Here is a 14,509-nt window from a genome sequence, read left to right on the forward strand (position 1 = left end):
TACTGGTGCCATCATGGGCTGGAGCCCGTTCTGCCACCCCCATTGCCTGAAGTCAGCACAACCTGCCCCGGGACGCCTGGGGGCTCGGAAGGTGCCCCAGACCTCTCTGTCATTCCCGCAGAGTACCAGGACCTCCGGGAGGTGTTCAGCAAGGCCAGGGCCACGTCGTCTCCACCCCACCGACCCTATGACTGCGGGATTTACCTTCTCCCTAGCACCACACTGCCCCGGGGATGTCTGTACTCTCTGTCGGGACCGGAGACCAAGGCTATGGATACCTACATTGGGGACTCCCTAGCTCATGGATTTATCCATCCCTCTCCCGCCCGCACAGGCTTCTTCTTCGTGGAGAAAAAGTACAAGACCCTGCGCCCATGCATTGACCACCGGGGACTCAATGACATTACGGTTAAGACTTATTACCCGCTACCACTCATATCCTCGGCCTTTAAGCCACTCCAGGGGGCCACTGTGTTTTCCAAGCTGGATCTACGGAACGCCTACCACCTGGTGTGGATAAGAGAGGGGGATGAGTGGAAGAACGCCTTCAACACGGCAGGTGCCACTGCGAGTGTCTGGTCATGCCCTTTGGCCTCACCAATGCCCCTGCTGTGTTCCAGGCTCTGGTGAATGATGTTCTCCGCGACATGTTGAACCGGTTCGTCTTCGTCTACATTGATGACATCTTGGTCTTCTCCCACTCCCCTCAAGAACCCATGCTCCACGTCCGGCAGGTCCTTCAACACCTTCTGGAGAATCAGCTGTTTGTGAAGGCGGAGAAGGTGAGAGCAGCCTCAGCCTACGTCCAGGGTGCAGTTGAAATGTTTCCTGGGGTTCGCCAATTTCTATCGCCAGGGACCGTTCACGTGGTCCCCAGCTACTGACCGGGTGTTCCTGGACCTCAAACATCGCTTCACCACAGCTCCCATCCTGGTTCATCCGGACCCATCCTGTCAGTTCGTGGTGGAGGCCGATGTTTCGGACAACAGAGTGTGGGCTGTCCACTCCGACGTCCGAAGAGTTCTGCCCTTGACCTCAAGCTACATCCCTGCGCCTTCTTCTCCCATTGCCTCAATGTCATGGAAAGGCACTATGACATGGGGAATCATGAGCTTCTTGCGGTGAAGATGACGTTAGGAATGGAGGCACTAACTGGAGGGGGCGGAACATCTGTTCATCGTGTCGACTGACCACAAGAACCTGGAATATCTCCGCACTGCCAAGCGCCTCAACTCCAGGCAAGCTAGATGGGCCCTGCTGTTCACACGGTTCAACTTCTCCCTCTCGTACCAGCCGGGATCTAAGAATGTCAAGCCGGATGCACTGTCCAGCCGCTATAACCCCATGACTACTACCCCGGAACCATCCTTCCCACCTCATGCCTGGCGACGGCACTCACCTGGGGAATATGGAAGCAGGTCGTGAGGTGCAGCGTTCCCAGCCAAACCGCGCGGTGGGTGGGGGCTGATAACAGGATGTTCGTTCCCGACACTGTCTGCTCCGCGGTCCTGGAGTGGGCGCACTCCTCCAGGCTGGCCTGCCACCCGGGTGCTCATTGGACCTTGGCCTTTGTGCGACAGCGCTTTTGGTGGCCTATCGTGGTCCCGGACGTGTCCACATTCGTCACTGTTTGTGCACAGAACAAGACTCTTTGGCAAGCTCTGGCTGGTCTCCTCCAACCTGTGCTTGTCCCCCACCGTCCCTAGTCTCACATCTCCCTGGACTTTGTCACGGTCGGCCCTCCTCAAGACCACCTCCAGGTATTGATGTCAAGCGGATCGCCATCAGATCCCGGCTCCTCGGTATCATCTCGGGCAGAAGGTATGGCTCTCCACCTGGCATCTGCCCCTCCGGGTGGAGTCACGCAAACTGTCCCCCTGGTTCATCGGCCCTTTCCCCATCTCCAAGATCATTAGCCCCTCTGCTGTTCGTCTTCTGTTGCCCGTGCCCTTCGTATACACTCTGTTACGCACGCCTCTATGAAGAGGGAACGCAACACCCTGCTACAACTAAACTCTCCGTGAAGTGAAAAAGGTATGGACTGTAGGTGCGAGTAAGGATGACAACAGGCAGAATGTGGTACCGTTTACAAGGACTTTATTCCTTTACACGGTAATATGGGGAAAAGGGGCTGGACGGAACCAAAGCAAAGAAAGTAAATCTCAAAGCCCCCCCCCCTTCTCCTATCTTACCTGCCTACCCACTACTTACCTAATTTAGCACCACCTGGTGCCCTAACCAAAATACAGGGGGTGGTCCGCCCAGGTCTTACCTAGTGTGCCTAGACTGTGAATATACTACGGGTATATGTATGCCCGCGGGCCTCTTGCCTAAGCACTCCCAAGGTGCCTTCCCCTTCCCCCCTGGGAACAAATGAAACAGAATATTAAACAATTTCACAAACAAACTAAGAAACAAAGTACATCAAATAAGCTCTATCTGAGCAACAAACTCACAAAACATACCAACTTCCCAGCAATGAACTCCCATCAAAATCAACCTCTAGCAAAATCTCTCTGCAATGACCTCCAAGCAAAAATCTCTATCACAAACAATCGCTTTGCAATGACCTCCCAGCAAATCTCTCTGTAATCCCTACCTCCAAAATCTCTCTAGCAAAATCTCTCTCAGCAATCCCTACCTCCAAAATCTCTCTAGCAAAATCTCTCTCAGCAATCCCTACCTCCAAAATCTCTCTAGCAAAATCTCCTGAACAGAACACTGGCTTTTATATAGCTTCAGAACAAATGGGTAATTGGAGACAGCTGTGTCTTGACGAGGGGGCGGGGTCAGCTCTCCAATTAGCCCTGGAGTCGACCAATCAGCTGCTTGAGGGATTTCAGGAAGCCATTTCCTGAAATAAAACACATGCAAATACACAAACTACAACACATAAACTGGGGAACGTAACAACCCCACCTTTCATGTGTCCCGTATTAAGCCCATGTCTCACAGTCCTTTGTCTTCCATTTCCATTTCCTCCTCCCCCTGTCGTCGATGGCCATCTGTCGTACGCGGTGAGACGCCTCCTGAGGGTTCGACCACGGGCAGGGTTACCTGGTTGACTGGGAGGGTTATGGCCCGGAGGAGAGGTGCTAGAGACATCTCCCCACTAGAGACATCCAGGACCCAGCCCTCATCGCCGACTTCCACTGCCGGCACCACAGTCAACCAGGTATGCTTCCAGGTAGGATGCCAGGTGGCGCCCCTAGAGGCTAGAGGGGGGTGGGGGGGTCCTGTCATGCCCTGATCTGTTTCACCTGTCTTTGCTTGTCTCCACCCCCCTCCAGGTGTCGCCCATCTTCCCCATTATCCCCTGTGTACTTATACCTGTGTTCTCTGTTTGTCTGTTGCCAGTTCGTCTTGTTTGTCATGTCAGCTCCTGTTTTTTCCCAGCCTCTTTTTCTCACCCTCCTGGTTTTTGACCGTTGCCTGTCCTGATCCTGAACCCCTCTGCCTGCCCCTGATCCTGAGCCTGCCTGCCTGCCGTCCTGTACCTGGCCTCTGTTGCTGTAATAAACATTGTTATTTCGAGACGGTCTGCAACTGGGTCTTACCTTATCCTGATATAGTGGAGAGTAAAGTTGATATTACACTATATTTGCATCTATTTCATAGAGTTATGTTGGAATCGATATTGGAACATGCAGCGTGTTCCAATCTCTTAGAAAACCAGACAATGTAAACTAGGACTTTCGGAGAACAAGACCTCATTGATTGGACGATGTCGGCCTGATGGGACACTTAATTGGCTCCAGCAGGTCGCACAAAATAGCCTAACCAATGATTGTATTAAAGTGCTCCTCCTGAAGAAGACATCCCCCGGAGATGTAAGGACGATTAGAAGGATCAGACAGTGTTCACTTGGTAGATATACAGCGCATTCGGAAAGTATTCCCTTCACTTTTTTCAAATTTTGTTACATTACAACCTTATTCTAAAATTGATTATTTAAAATAATTGACTCATCAATCTACACACAATACCCAATAATGACAATGTGAAAACAGGTTTTATAGACATTTTTGCAAATGTATTAAATATAAAAAATATGAAATACCTTATTTACCTAAGTATTCACACTCTTTGCTATGAGACTCCAAATTGAGCTCAGGTGCATCCTGTTTCCATTGATTATCCTTGAGATGTTTCTACAACTTGATTGGAGTCCACCTGTGGTATAATTCAATTGATTGGACATGATTTGGAAAGGCACACACCTGTCTATTTAAGGGCCCACAGTTGACAGTGCATGTCAGAGCAAAAACCAAGCCACGAGGTCGAAGGAATTGTCCATAGAGCTCTGAGACAGGATTGTGTCTAGGCACAGATATGGAGAGGGGTACCAACAAATTTCTGCAGCATTAAAGATATCCAAAAACACAGTGGCCTACATCATTCTTAAATATAAGAAGTTTGGACCACCAAGACTCTTCCTATAGCTGGCCGCCTGGCAAAACTGAGCAATCGGGGGAGAAGGGCCTTGTTCAGGGAGGTGACCAAGAACCCGATGGTTACTCTGACAGAGCTTCAGAGTTCCTCTGTGGAGATGGGAGAACCTTCCAGAAGGACAACCATCTCTGCAGCACTCCACAAATCAGGCCTTTATGGTAGAGTGGCCAGACAGAAGCCACTCCTCAGGAAAAGGCACATGACAACCAGCTTGGAGCTTGCCAAAAACACACCTAAACGATGGTCAGACCGTGATAAACAAGATTCTCTGGTCTGATGAAACCAAGATTGAACTCTTTGGCCTGAATGTCAAGCATCACGTCTGGAGGAAACCAGGCACCGCTTATCACCTGGCCAAAACCATCCTTATGGTGAAGCATGGTGGTGGCAGCATCATGCTGTGGGGATGTTTTTCAGCGGCAGGGACTGTGAGACTAGTCAGGACCAATGAAAACCTGCTCCAGAGCACTCATGACCTCAGACCGTGGTGAATATTCACCTTCCAACAGGACAATGACCCTAAGCACACAGCCAAGACAACGCAGGAGTGGCTTTGGGACAAGTCTCTGAATGTCCTTGAGTGACCCAGCCAGAGCCCGGACTTGAACCCGATCGAACATCTCTGGAGAGACCTGAAAATAGCTGATGCTCACCATCCAAACTGACAGAGCTTGAGAGAATATGCAAGAAGAATAGGAAACTCCCCAAGCTTGTAGCGTCATACCGAAGAAGACTCAAGTCTGTCATTGCCGCCAAGGGTGCTTCAACAAAATACTGGGTAAAGGGTCTGAATACTTATGTAAATATAGTTCAGTTTTTTATTTTTTATACAGTTGCAAAAATTTCTAAAAACCTGTTTTTGCTTTATCATTATGGGGTATTGTGTGTAGATTGATGAGGGGGAAAAATGATTTCATCCATGTTACAATAAGGCTGTGATGTAACAAAATGTGGAAAAAGTCAAGTGGTCTTGTCACGGGCGTCCTCCTGGAAATGACTGGACCAAAGCGCAGCGTGGTGAGCGTACATTTCTCTTTATTTGAATGAAACAAAACAAAAACAAAACGAGAAACGAAACGACCGTGAAGCTTACAAGGGCTATAGTGCCACTAACAAAGATAACTTCCCACAATAACAAAAGGGGAAAAGGCTGCCTAAGTATGATTCCCAATCAGAGACAACGATAGACAGCTGTGCCTGATTGAGAACCATTCCCGGCCAAAACATAGATACACAAACATAGAAATCAGAACATAGAATGCCCACCCAAATCACACCCTGACCAAACCAAAATAGAGACATAAAAAGGCTCTCTAAGGTCAGGGCGTGACAGGTCTGAATACTTTCCGAATGCACTGTACATAGACATCGTTAGTGGGAAATGGGAGGATGGGGGATGAGGATGGAGGATGAGGGATGGAGGGTGGGGGATGGAGGATGAGGGAAGGGGAATGGAGGATGGGGGATGAGGGAAGGAGAATGGAGGATGGGGGATGGAGGGTGGGGGATGGAGGATGAGGGAAGGGGAATGGAGGATGGGGGATGAGGGAAGGAGAATGGAGGATGGGGGATGGAGGGTGGGGGATGGAGGATGAGGGAAGGGGAATGGAGGATGGGGGATGAGGGAAGGAGAATGGAGGATGGGGGATGAGGGATGGGGGATGGGGATGAGGGATGGGGGATGAGGGAAGGAGAATGGAGGATGGGGGATGAGGGATGGGGGATGGGGGATGAGGTATGGAGGATGGGGATGAGGGATGGAGGTTGGGGGATGGGGATGAGGGATGGGGGATGAGGGATGGAGGATGGGGGATGGGGGATGAGGGATGGAGGATGGGGTATGGAGAAAGAGCAAATTGGCCAAAGAGTCATAACATGATTTTCAGACACGAGGAGTTGCAGACAGACGCAAAATAAACACATCTCAGTGGCGGGGTACTGTTCTATTCTGAGACCCGATACATTGAGTGACCTCTGGCCGACATTTGTGTCCAACAAAAAGACCTCCTCAGACCATCCTCATCTCTCGCCTCTTATTCACTCTGTATTTACTATATAAGGATGCTAGCCGAATGACCCTGTCCTTCATTTCAGGGTCAATGCAGTTTTAGCTGCCTGACAGATGTAATTCACAGTGAATGAAGGAATGTGTTGGGGGCATTAGTGCACTATAGTAATAGTAGAATTAGGATAAGGTCTATTGTTGGATTATTTGGCAAGTTCGGAAACAAACAAACAAGCAGACAGACAGACAGACAGACAGACAGACAGACAGACAGACAGACAGACAGACAGACAGACAGCACCGCCCCTCCCACACATACACACACACACAAACACACACAGTCATTGTCAGGGCTGTTGATCCCAGGTAGTGCGTCAGTGTCTCTCTCTATTGTATGGATGGGCATCTGAGTGGGGCCCTCCTAAATGCCATTCATCACTCTGACATGTACTTCTCTGGCCTTTAAAGCTCTCATTGGACTCTTCTCTCTCAGCACACACTCAAACTATAGACCCCTCGTGGAGTCTGTAACACTTTGCTGCATTGATGGAAGTTTATGTTCTGGAGCTTGGGGGAAGTTGCCATGGTGATGCCAACTCTGTGTGTCTCTTTGTGTTGGAGGATATAACTGGCAGCCAGTGGTCTCAAGATAGAACCAGACAAAATTACATCAAAAATGGGCAATAATAATGAACGCAATAAAATGTTTTCTCTCTCTCTCTCTCTATCTCTCTATCTCTCTAATTGAAAACATCTCTTAGTAAATGTTTAATAGTGATTATGTAAGGCCTGTAGTACATAAACAGTATTCAGAAGGGGATGTGGGCATCTGGGAGAAGAAACAAGATGGAGTCCAGCAGGACTCTGTATCAATAAATAATCAAGACACTAAAATTACACTAAAATGAATAGGAAATCATTTCCACCCAGATCTGCCCAGAGGATTCAAATGAGAATGTGAAGATTGAGTGTTGAAAAATTATCTCTGTGTACAAAGGAACAATTTATATTCAGAACACAAGGACTCTGACTTGAATCAGGAATATTGTTGATAGGGCTGTGGTAAAAAGGAGTAGATATTCAGCCATATCTCTGTTTGCTAGACAGTAGTCTTATCTCTTCATGTTGACACCTCAAAACTATTACAATACAGCATGTTTCATAAGTCAAAATCCAACATTCATATGCCCACACTGGTCCTACTTGGTTCAGCATGAGGTTAGATATAGGCTAGGATTAGGAATAATAGACCTGACTGCATTCTGACTGCATACTGTATATACTTCTCTCAGACCTGCAGTGAAACTCCTAGATAGACCCTGATCAACAACCTCTCCCTCAACGTGGGCAAGACAACAGAGTTTATTGTGGACTACTATCCTCAAAAAGATCTACAGCTGCCCCATTGAGAGTGTCTTGACTGGCTGCATCAGCGCTTGGTATGGTAACTGCTCGGCATCTGACCGCAAGGCGCTATAGAGGCGTTTGCCTATGTGAGGCTATACATGTGCAAAGCAGGTGCTCATTCAGTGGTAGCCCCTAGCAACCAAGTCCTATATTTACTTAGAATAACAACTTCCTCGATGTCAAGTATGACTGAAAAATGAGTTTGTACCGTCCTGGGTGGAATACATGAGGAACACATCTTGATGTGGTGTGATTACAGTAATGTGGGCATAGGGATTCCAATCATGCTGTGCCAGTCTGGCTCACCTGTATAACGATGAGAATATGCAGTATGGAATGATGTTCAAAGCTGTTTGACCTGAGCTTTCGGAGATGATACTGTGGATTACGGGGTGTTTAGTATTCCGTATTCTGCTTCCACTGAGGAAGACATACACTAGTTTAGTAGCTTTCAATGGGTGAAAAAGTGTGTTTGTCCAAATGGGGCTTGTATTGGGGGCTCCAGACCATTATAGCATCACAATACATATGCTGCATTTGACTACAGAATTACTCAGTCATCTGCTTAAAGGAAGAAGTATGCCTCTTGACTTCTTGCCTCTTGAAGTCATCTTTGACGTATTCTTGGTCATCTTGAAGACAGCTGTTGTGGTTTGTATCCAAAGTGTTTGTAGGCTACTCACAGTTCCCTCCATGACCATGACAAAACCACACATCACTGACCCCCCGTGTTTCTCAGCTCATTGGTCTACAGGTTAGAATCACAGACAGTGAGGATGACTGTGTGCGTGAATCTGTCTGGCTTGTTAGCCTGAGGCTACAACAGGTGTTCTGTAGCACTGTGGTGTGGACAAAATAACATGATGTGTAATCTATCTTTGCTGCTGACAAAAGACGTGTGGAGATGTGTGAGGTAGACAGCCCTGGGGTGCTAGTACAACTACTAGTGTTCAGGTTTTGGTCATAGCCTCTTATAAAATACATAAGCACAAAGTTGTTCGCAAACTGCAGCCCCCCCCAAACGATTCGTTCTTGAGTTCCAGTTTGTAGAACAGAGGCTGTGTATGTTTTGGTTCTACAAAGCTGTTGTGTCCATCATAACATTCAACAATCAATTAATTGGTCATTCTTGCACCATGCGATCAATTATCAGTTCTTCTCTATGCTCATGATCTATTTCCCTGTGTGCATATGATAGACAGTTGGTGGTCGGGGCACATCTGAGCCGGAGGAGAGTCTATAATCCTGCTGTTGGACTCATTGCGGCCTGCACTAGCAGGTCAAACGAATTACTAAAATGAACGAGCCACTCAGATTTTTATTTATTTTTTAAACAGACTCTCGAGTCAGTATAAAGAGATGTTAAAATATAACGAATTGTTTGCTAACTGCACATCACTATAGTCCCCCAGTTGGATTAGTCAATCCCAGGTGGCATGGAGCCCAGACTGTTCCTGGCCCTGTGGCCCCAGCCGGAGGAAGGTTGCTCAGAGGCACATTCCATCATGCTGAGAGACCTAGCCATGGGCATGGTGTTGGTCCTAGGACAGAAGCTCTCTGGCACCGGTCTCAAGGCCCCTCCACTTTTAGCTCCCTTCTCCCGGGCTGCGGCCGTCATTGCCATCCAGTCACTTCTGGGGAGAAGGAACTGCTGGAGATGCAGTGCAGAATTCATCTGCTCTACAGTGGTGGACGAGGTGCAGATTTCGAAGCCCACGCCGCCAAGCCCCTCCCCGTGGAAAATCTTCTGAGCAAGCTTTTGGTAGGTTTCACAGCCCATCGGCTCCACCTGACCCGCATTGCCCCCTCCACTCGTAGAGCGGGTCACGTGTGTTCTCTGTCTGCAGACTGTTGTAGAGGTAACCAATGCAAAGGGAAGGGATCACTGCTGCTACCTCTCTTTCCTACTAAGGTGCATGAATTGAGGAGCAAACTGAAGCCGAAGTGCATTGGGTTCTACTTTTAGCAGTAGAGGTAACCAATGACAACCTCGGGGGGGAAGAGAAGGACAGAGAGGACGTGAAAGCAGGTGAGTTACACTGACAGAGAACGAAGCCTTTGGTCTTAAAAGCTTGGTGTAGTAGAGCCCATTAACTGGTCAGTGTTTGTAAACAAAGGTTTTCACCTTCTTGGTATTTACAGAGGTTGTTTCCATCCGACCCAAGAAAGGATCAGTCCGTTGGGTTCTCCAAAGGATTTTCAAGCCAGCGTGCTGCTGTGTCTGCACGGATGGAGAGGAGTGAACAAGAAGCAGCTTTAAGTGCTGTATTTCAAGCATTGTACTAGAACTCAACTCTTGACAGCTTCACTAATTGGCTACTTTATTCCTTTCTTTACTTTTTGCATACATTTGCCTTTATCTTTGACATTTTTTTGTTATGTTTCTCTCCTCTGTTGTTTGTTATCTACGTGGTCTTGAACCACTCCAAACAAGAGGCTGCCCTGAGAATAGTAACACAGAAAACACAACAAATCATCGGCACAGTTTTATTGGACTAGAACAAAAACAACGGTCTCACTTTACAACGTGTCCCTATTACCAGTGTATTAACATGGTACAGTAGTTATAGGCAAGTACAGTGTAGCTACACATTTAGGCAAATAATAATAACTACCAAATGTACAGTGAACATGAACCAAAGATCCACTTCATGAAATGAGCCAATTAACTCCTCATTTATTGCGTAGCAACCAAGACAAACGACCTCATCCCAATCAAGTACAAATGTCTCTTCCCCTGAAATAGTTCAGCAGTGTTGTGCCACCAGACACTGAATAAACTGAACTCAATGATGATTGGACTGTTTCACCTGTCAAGAACTCCTTCCAGTGCATGAACGTCTCATTATGCGTTCATATACACTTGGTTTTGTTCACCCCTCTGTACATGCAAATTAAGCAACTATGCCGTCTGTACTCTATGATATCTGCAATCTTACGTCAAACTTCGGCCTCAGTCAATCAATCTTTGTCCTACTGTACATGTATCAACAAGGCCAGCAGACTAATAGCTTTGTAACTGAATAGGTGTCAGTATCTTCAGATGATCCAGCAAATGAACCCAAGATAGAATGGCTGAGTGAATGTGGCCTGGACTCTGTGGAGGAGGGTCATTTTGTCATAGACGCTATAGAAGGACAGTGTTCCTGCATTGTGGTCTAGGTCTAGCAGTCAAACCTCCAAGACGGATCACTACCCCCAAACACTCATTACCATCTCCTTTCCTGCTGATTATTTTATATGAGACAGCTATACAAACCCATTTCCCGCTCCACTCCCAGTAGCAGGCTCCAGACAGAGCCTCTCTACACAGCACCTGCTTAAAGAAGGTAAATCTGTCTGAATGATCAGGATATAACTGAACCTTAGAACTAATGGTCACCTTTCTATTTTCCTCAGACAGACACGGGTACTGTTGTGCTGTATTGGGATCCAACGTCAGCTGGCAGGAGTCTGAGAAGATGAAAAATAAAGTGGTTAAAATCACTTGATTAAAAGTCTGTGTGTGTGGGGGGCGGCAGTAACCGGAAGGTTGCAAGTTCAAACCCCCGAGCTGACAAGGTACAAATCTGTCGTTCTGCCCCTGAACAGGCAGTTAACCCACTGTTCCTAGGCCGTCATTGAAAATAAGAATTTGTTCTTAACTGACTTGCCTAGTTAAATAAAGGTAAAATAAAATTAAAAGTCAGTGTTTACTCACATTCTAAGAACTCCTCTCTAGTCTTGGGCTCAGCAGGGTGGTCAATCTGAACTTGAATCACTGTGGAGACAGACAGGCTAGTAAATACTGTATCACAGGTCCACGTTATCCATGTCCACTATCAAACAATATACAGGTAACTAGAGGGGAGATGGGCTATTAGAAGATATGGGGATTGGTTGATGAAATGACCAGCCATTTCATTAGATAAACTTTACCCATATCTATACATTCATTTGGTCCTATCACAAATACATGTCATGCAGTTATTTTATGTCTAGTAGTATGTAATGCAGTTAGTGTGAGGTATTATTCTATGCAAAATCTTGAAATGCATTTTACCAACCGTCATCAGATATCTTGTCCATTTGCATATGTCTTGTTGTCGATCTTTCAGTTCAGAGACTGATGTCTTCAAATGCTTAAAGGAGATAAGGCCTGAGATCCAGGAGAGACACAGAGAAACTGGAAACTCTACAGAGAGAAGGGAAAGTATTGAGAAAGTTAGATGTTAATGTAATACAAGTACATTTAATTGGTAAAATAATCTAAATAGACATTTGGAAATTATTTTGTGAGGTATATCTAAATTAGTGATGGAGGAAATGGATGTGATCCTCTGTGTGTGAGAGCTACTTCAGCTCAGCATCTCTCCTCAGCTCAGCATCTCTCCTCCTGCTCCAGGAGTCCTTAAGCCCGACTCACTTCAGCCTTCTCCTGGAATCTGATCAACTCCTTTACCTCAGAGCGTCTTCTCTTAATGGAGCGGATCAGCTCAGTAAAGCTCCTCTCACTGTCCTCCACTGCTGCCAGTGCAGAGCGCTGTTTGGACACACACAAAGAGAGTAGAAGGGTCCATGTCAACCAGCCCATTCACTTAGCTCTCACCAGGACCCCAGACAGACTGGAAATGTATGTATAAATGAATGTACTGTATGTATGTATATATAATGTAAATATAGATGACCCCAAGACTCACCTTCAGAGAGTTCACAACCTGTCTCCGCTTCTGTATCTCCTTCTCTCTATCCTGGATTTTATTCTGGGATTCTTGATGTTCTCCCCGAACTGTTTCTGCAGAAAAATATGAAATTAATTTAGCCATTTATTACATCCTACTCTGTATTTCTACAAAAACTAGAAAATTCAATTTTCCAACTATTTGTATTCAAGCATGTCATGTTTGAAACATGTTATGCCCTGCATGGACTTAATGAGATGCAATGTATTCCTCAAAGACAAATTTAGTCCTAGCAACAGTGATTGAATGTTTATCTACTGTATGTACTTTGGCATTTCAGTTGTGTCACAGTAGTAGACAAAACATTTCCTTATAGTTATGAGGCAAGGGTAACAAGATTAATTATTATTAGACTGTTTAAATGCAAATATGTGATATCTAACAGTAGAGTTTCATTCTTACCCGTCTCTAAGTCCTCTCTGCTGCAGCTGACACTGTATCATGGCCTTTATGTCCATCATACAAAAACAACAGCTACAATGCTGATCGGTACGGCAGTAAACCTCCAGTATTTTGTCATGATGAGAACCGATCTTCTCCTGTAGTTGTGTGGAGGCTTTGACCAGCTTGTTTCTTTAAGGGAGCTACTTCACAGTGAGGATGGAGGTGGGTCTCACAGTAAGAGGCCAGACACACTCTCCCAATGCCGCAATCACACTCCACATCTCCAGGTCCAACATAATAGTGAGCAGGAGGAGAAGCTTGGAGTTATTCTGTCTTGTTCAGTTTCTCCACCAATTCAGCCAGAATAGTGTTTTTCCACAGAACGGGCCTGGAGATGAAGCTTTCCTTACACTGGGGGCAGCTAGACCACCTTCGAATCATCCTGGTCGAAGCAGCCGTTAATACAGCCCATACAGTAGCTGTGTCCACAAGCAATAGTCGCTGGATTCTTCAGTAGATCCAGACAGATAGAACAACTGATCGAATCCATAGCCTCTGTCATTTTCAAACACACACCAACAAATAGCAAGAGTACCAGATAGCTTTATGTTTCGTTTTCCTTCAAATGTTTCTTCAAAGAAGTAGGAGTGGCTTGTGTTCTGTCAACGGGGGCTTCCTGATTCTGTTTGTGAACTCAGATTTAGCTTCCAGTTCTGGCCAGCAGAGGGCACAAGTCGCCCGTCACTGTTAGAGTGAACATTCTCGTCAAACTGGCCCTTTTGGAGATATGTGAAGATTTTTTGTGAATTTGTTTAGCTCCCAAGATGCAGTGGAAATCGTGAAATCTGTTACTGTGTGAATTAAATGGTCATGTTTGGATTGTTTCATGTGTTCATAAAGAGCCACGCATTTTAAACGTTTTAATGGTACTGTAAGTGCTAGTTACAACGGAACTTTTATTTTGTTCGTCAGACTGAAGACTGTTCAAAGAGGAGCGACACAGGGTGCGCTTCTATCATTTAGATGTAGTTGATTAGAATCTGGATGTTTTTTCCTGTCTTTTATTAACTAGCAAAGTGCAAAGAAATGTTAATTTGGATTGGGCGTGAGTTTCTGCTTGAATTTGGTTAAAAGGACGATACATTTTTTGTTAATTGTTTGAGAATTTGTTTGCAATATCTCACACTGTTTTTTCTCTTATATATTATTCTGAATTGAAGACATGTTGTCTTACTCTGAGTAGTATGTAATGTATAATGTAATACTATTAGTTGAATTGAGAAATCGCATTATGGTAGCTCTTCCAAATGTATTTAACTAGGCAAGTCAGTTACGAATACATTCTTATTTAAAATGACGGTCTAGTGGGTTAACTGCCTTGTCAGGGACAGAACGACAGATCTTTTTACCTTGTCAGCTCGGGGATTCGATTTAGCAACCTTTTGGTTACTGGCACAACGTTCTAACCACTAGGCTACCTGCCCCAATTATCTGACGTCTGAATAATTGCATAACGGTGAAATGTTAATTAAAGTCATAG

The 14,509-nt window shown here is 45.9% G+C and overlaps 1 long non-coding RNA gene across 2 annotated transcripts; it reads right to left on the minus strand.

Moving 5' to 3' along the window:
* Nucleotides 1-10,337: 10,337 nt before the first annotated feature.
* On the minus strand, nucleotides 10,338-13,604 carry LOC110498113 (uncharacterized). 2 transcript variants are annotated; one of them, XR_016489034.1, is made up of 7 exons: nucleotides 12,988-13,604; nucleotides 12,544-12,638; nucleotides 12,306-12,386; nucleotides 11,911-12,038; nucleotides 11,565-11,624; nucleotides 11,247-11,317; nucleotides 10,338-10,961 (listed from the first exon to the last, which is right to left on the minus strand). It is a non-coding gene; the product is annotated as an uncharacterized LOC110498113 (long non-coding RNA). The 2 variants fall into 2 exon arrangements; XR_016489033.1 differs by lacking the exon at nucleotides 10,338-10,961 and having other exon boundaries at nucleotides 11,179-11,317.
* Nucleotides 13,605-14,509: the final 905 nt, after the last annotated feature.

This window comes from Oncorhynchus mykiss, chromosome 19 (genome assembly GCF_057628025.1).
Source record: "Oncorhynchus mykiss isolate SJ-2025 chromosome 19, ASM5762802v1, whole genome shotgun sequence".
NCBI lineage: Eukaryota > Metazoa > Chordata > Actinopteri > Salmoniformes > Salmonidae > Oncorhynchus > Oncorhynchus mykiss.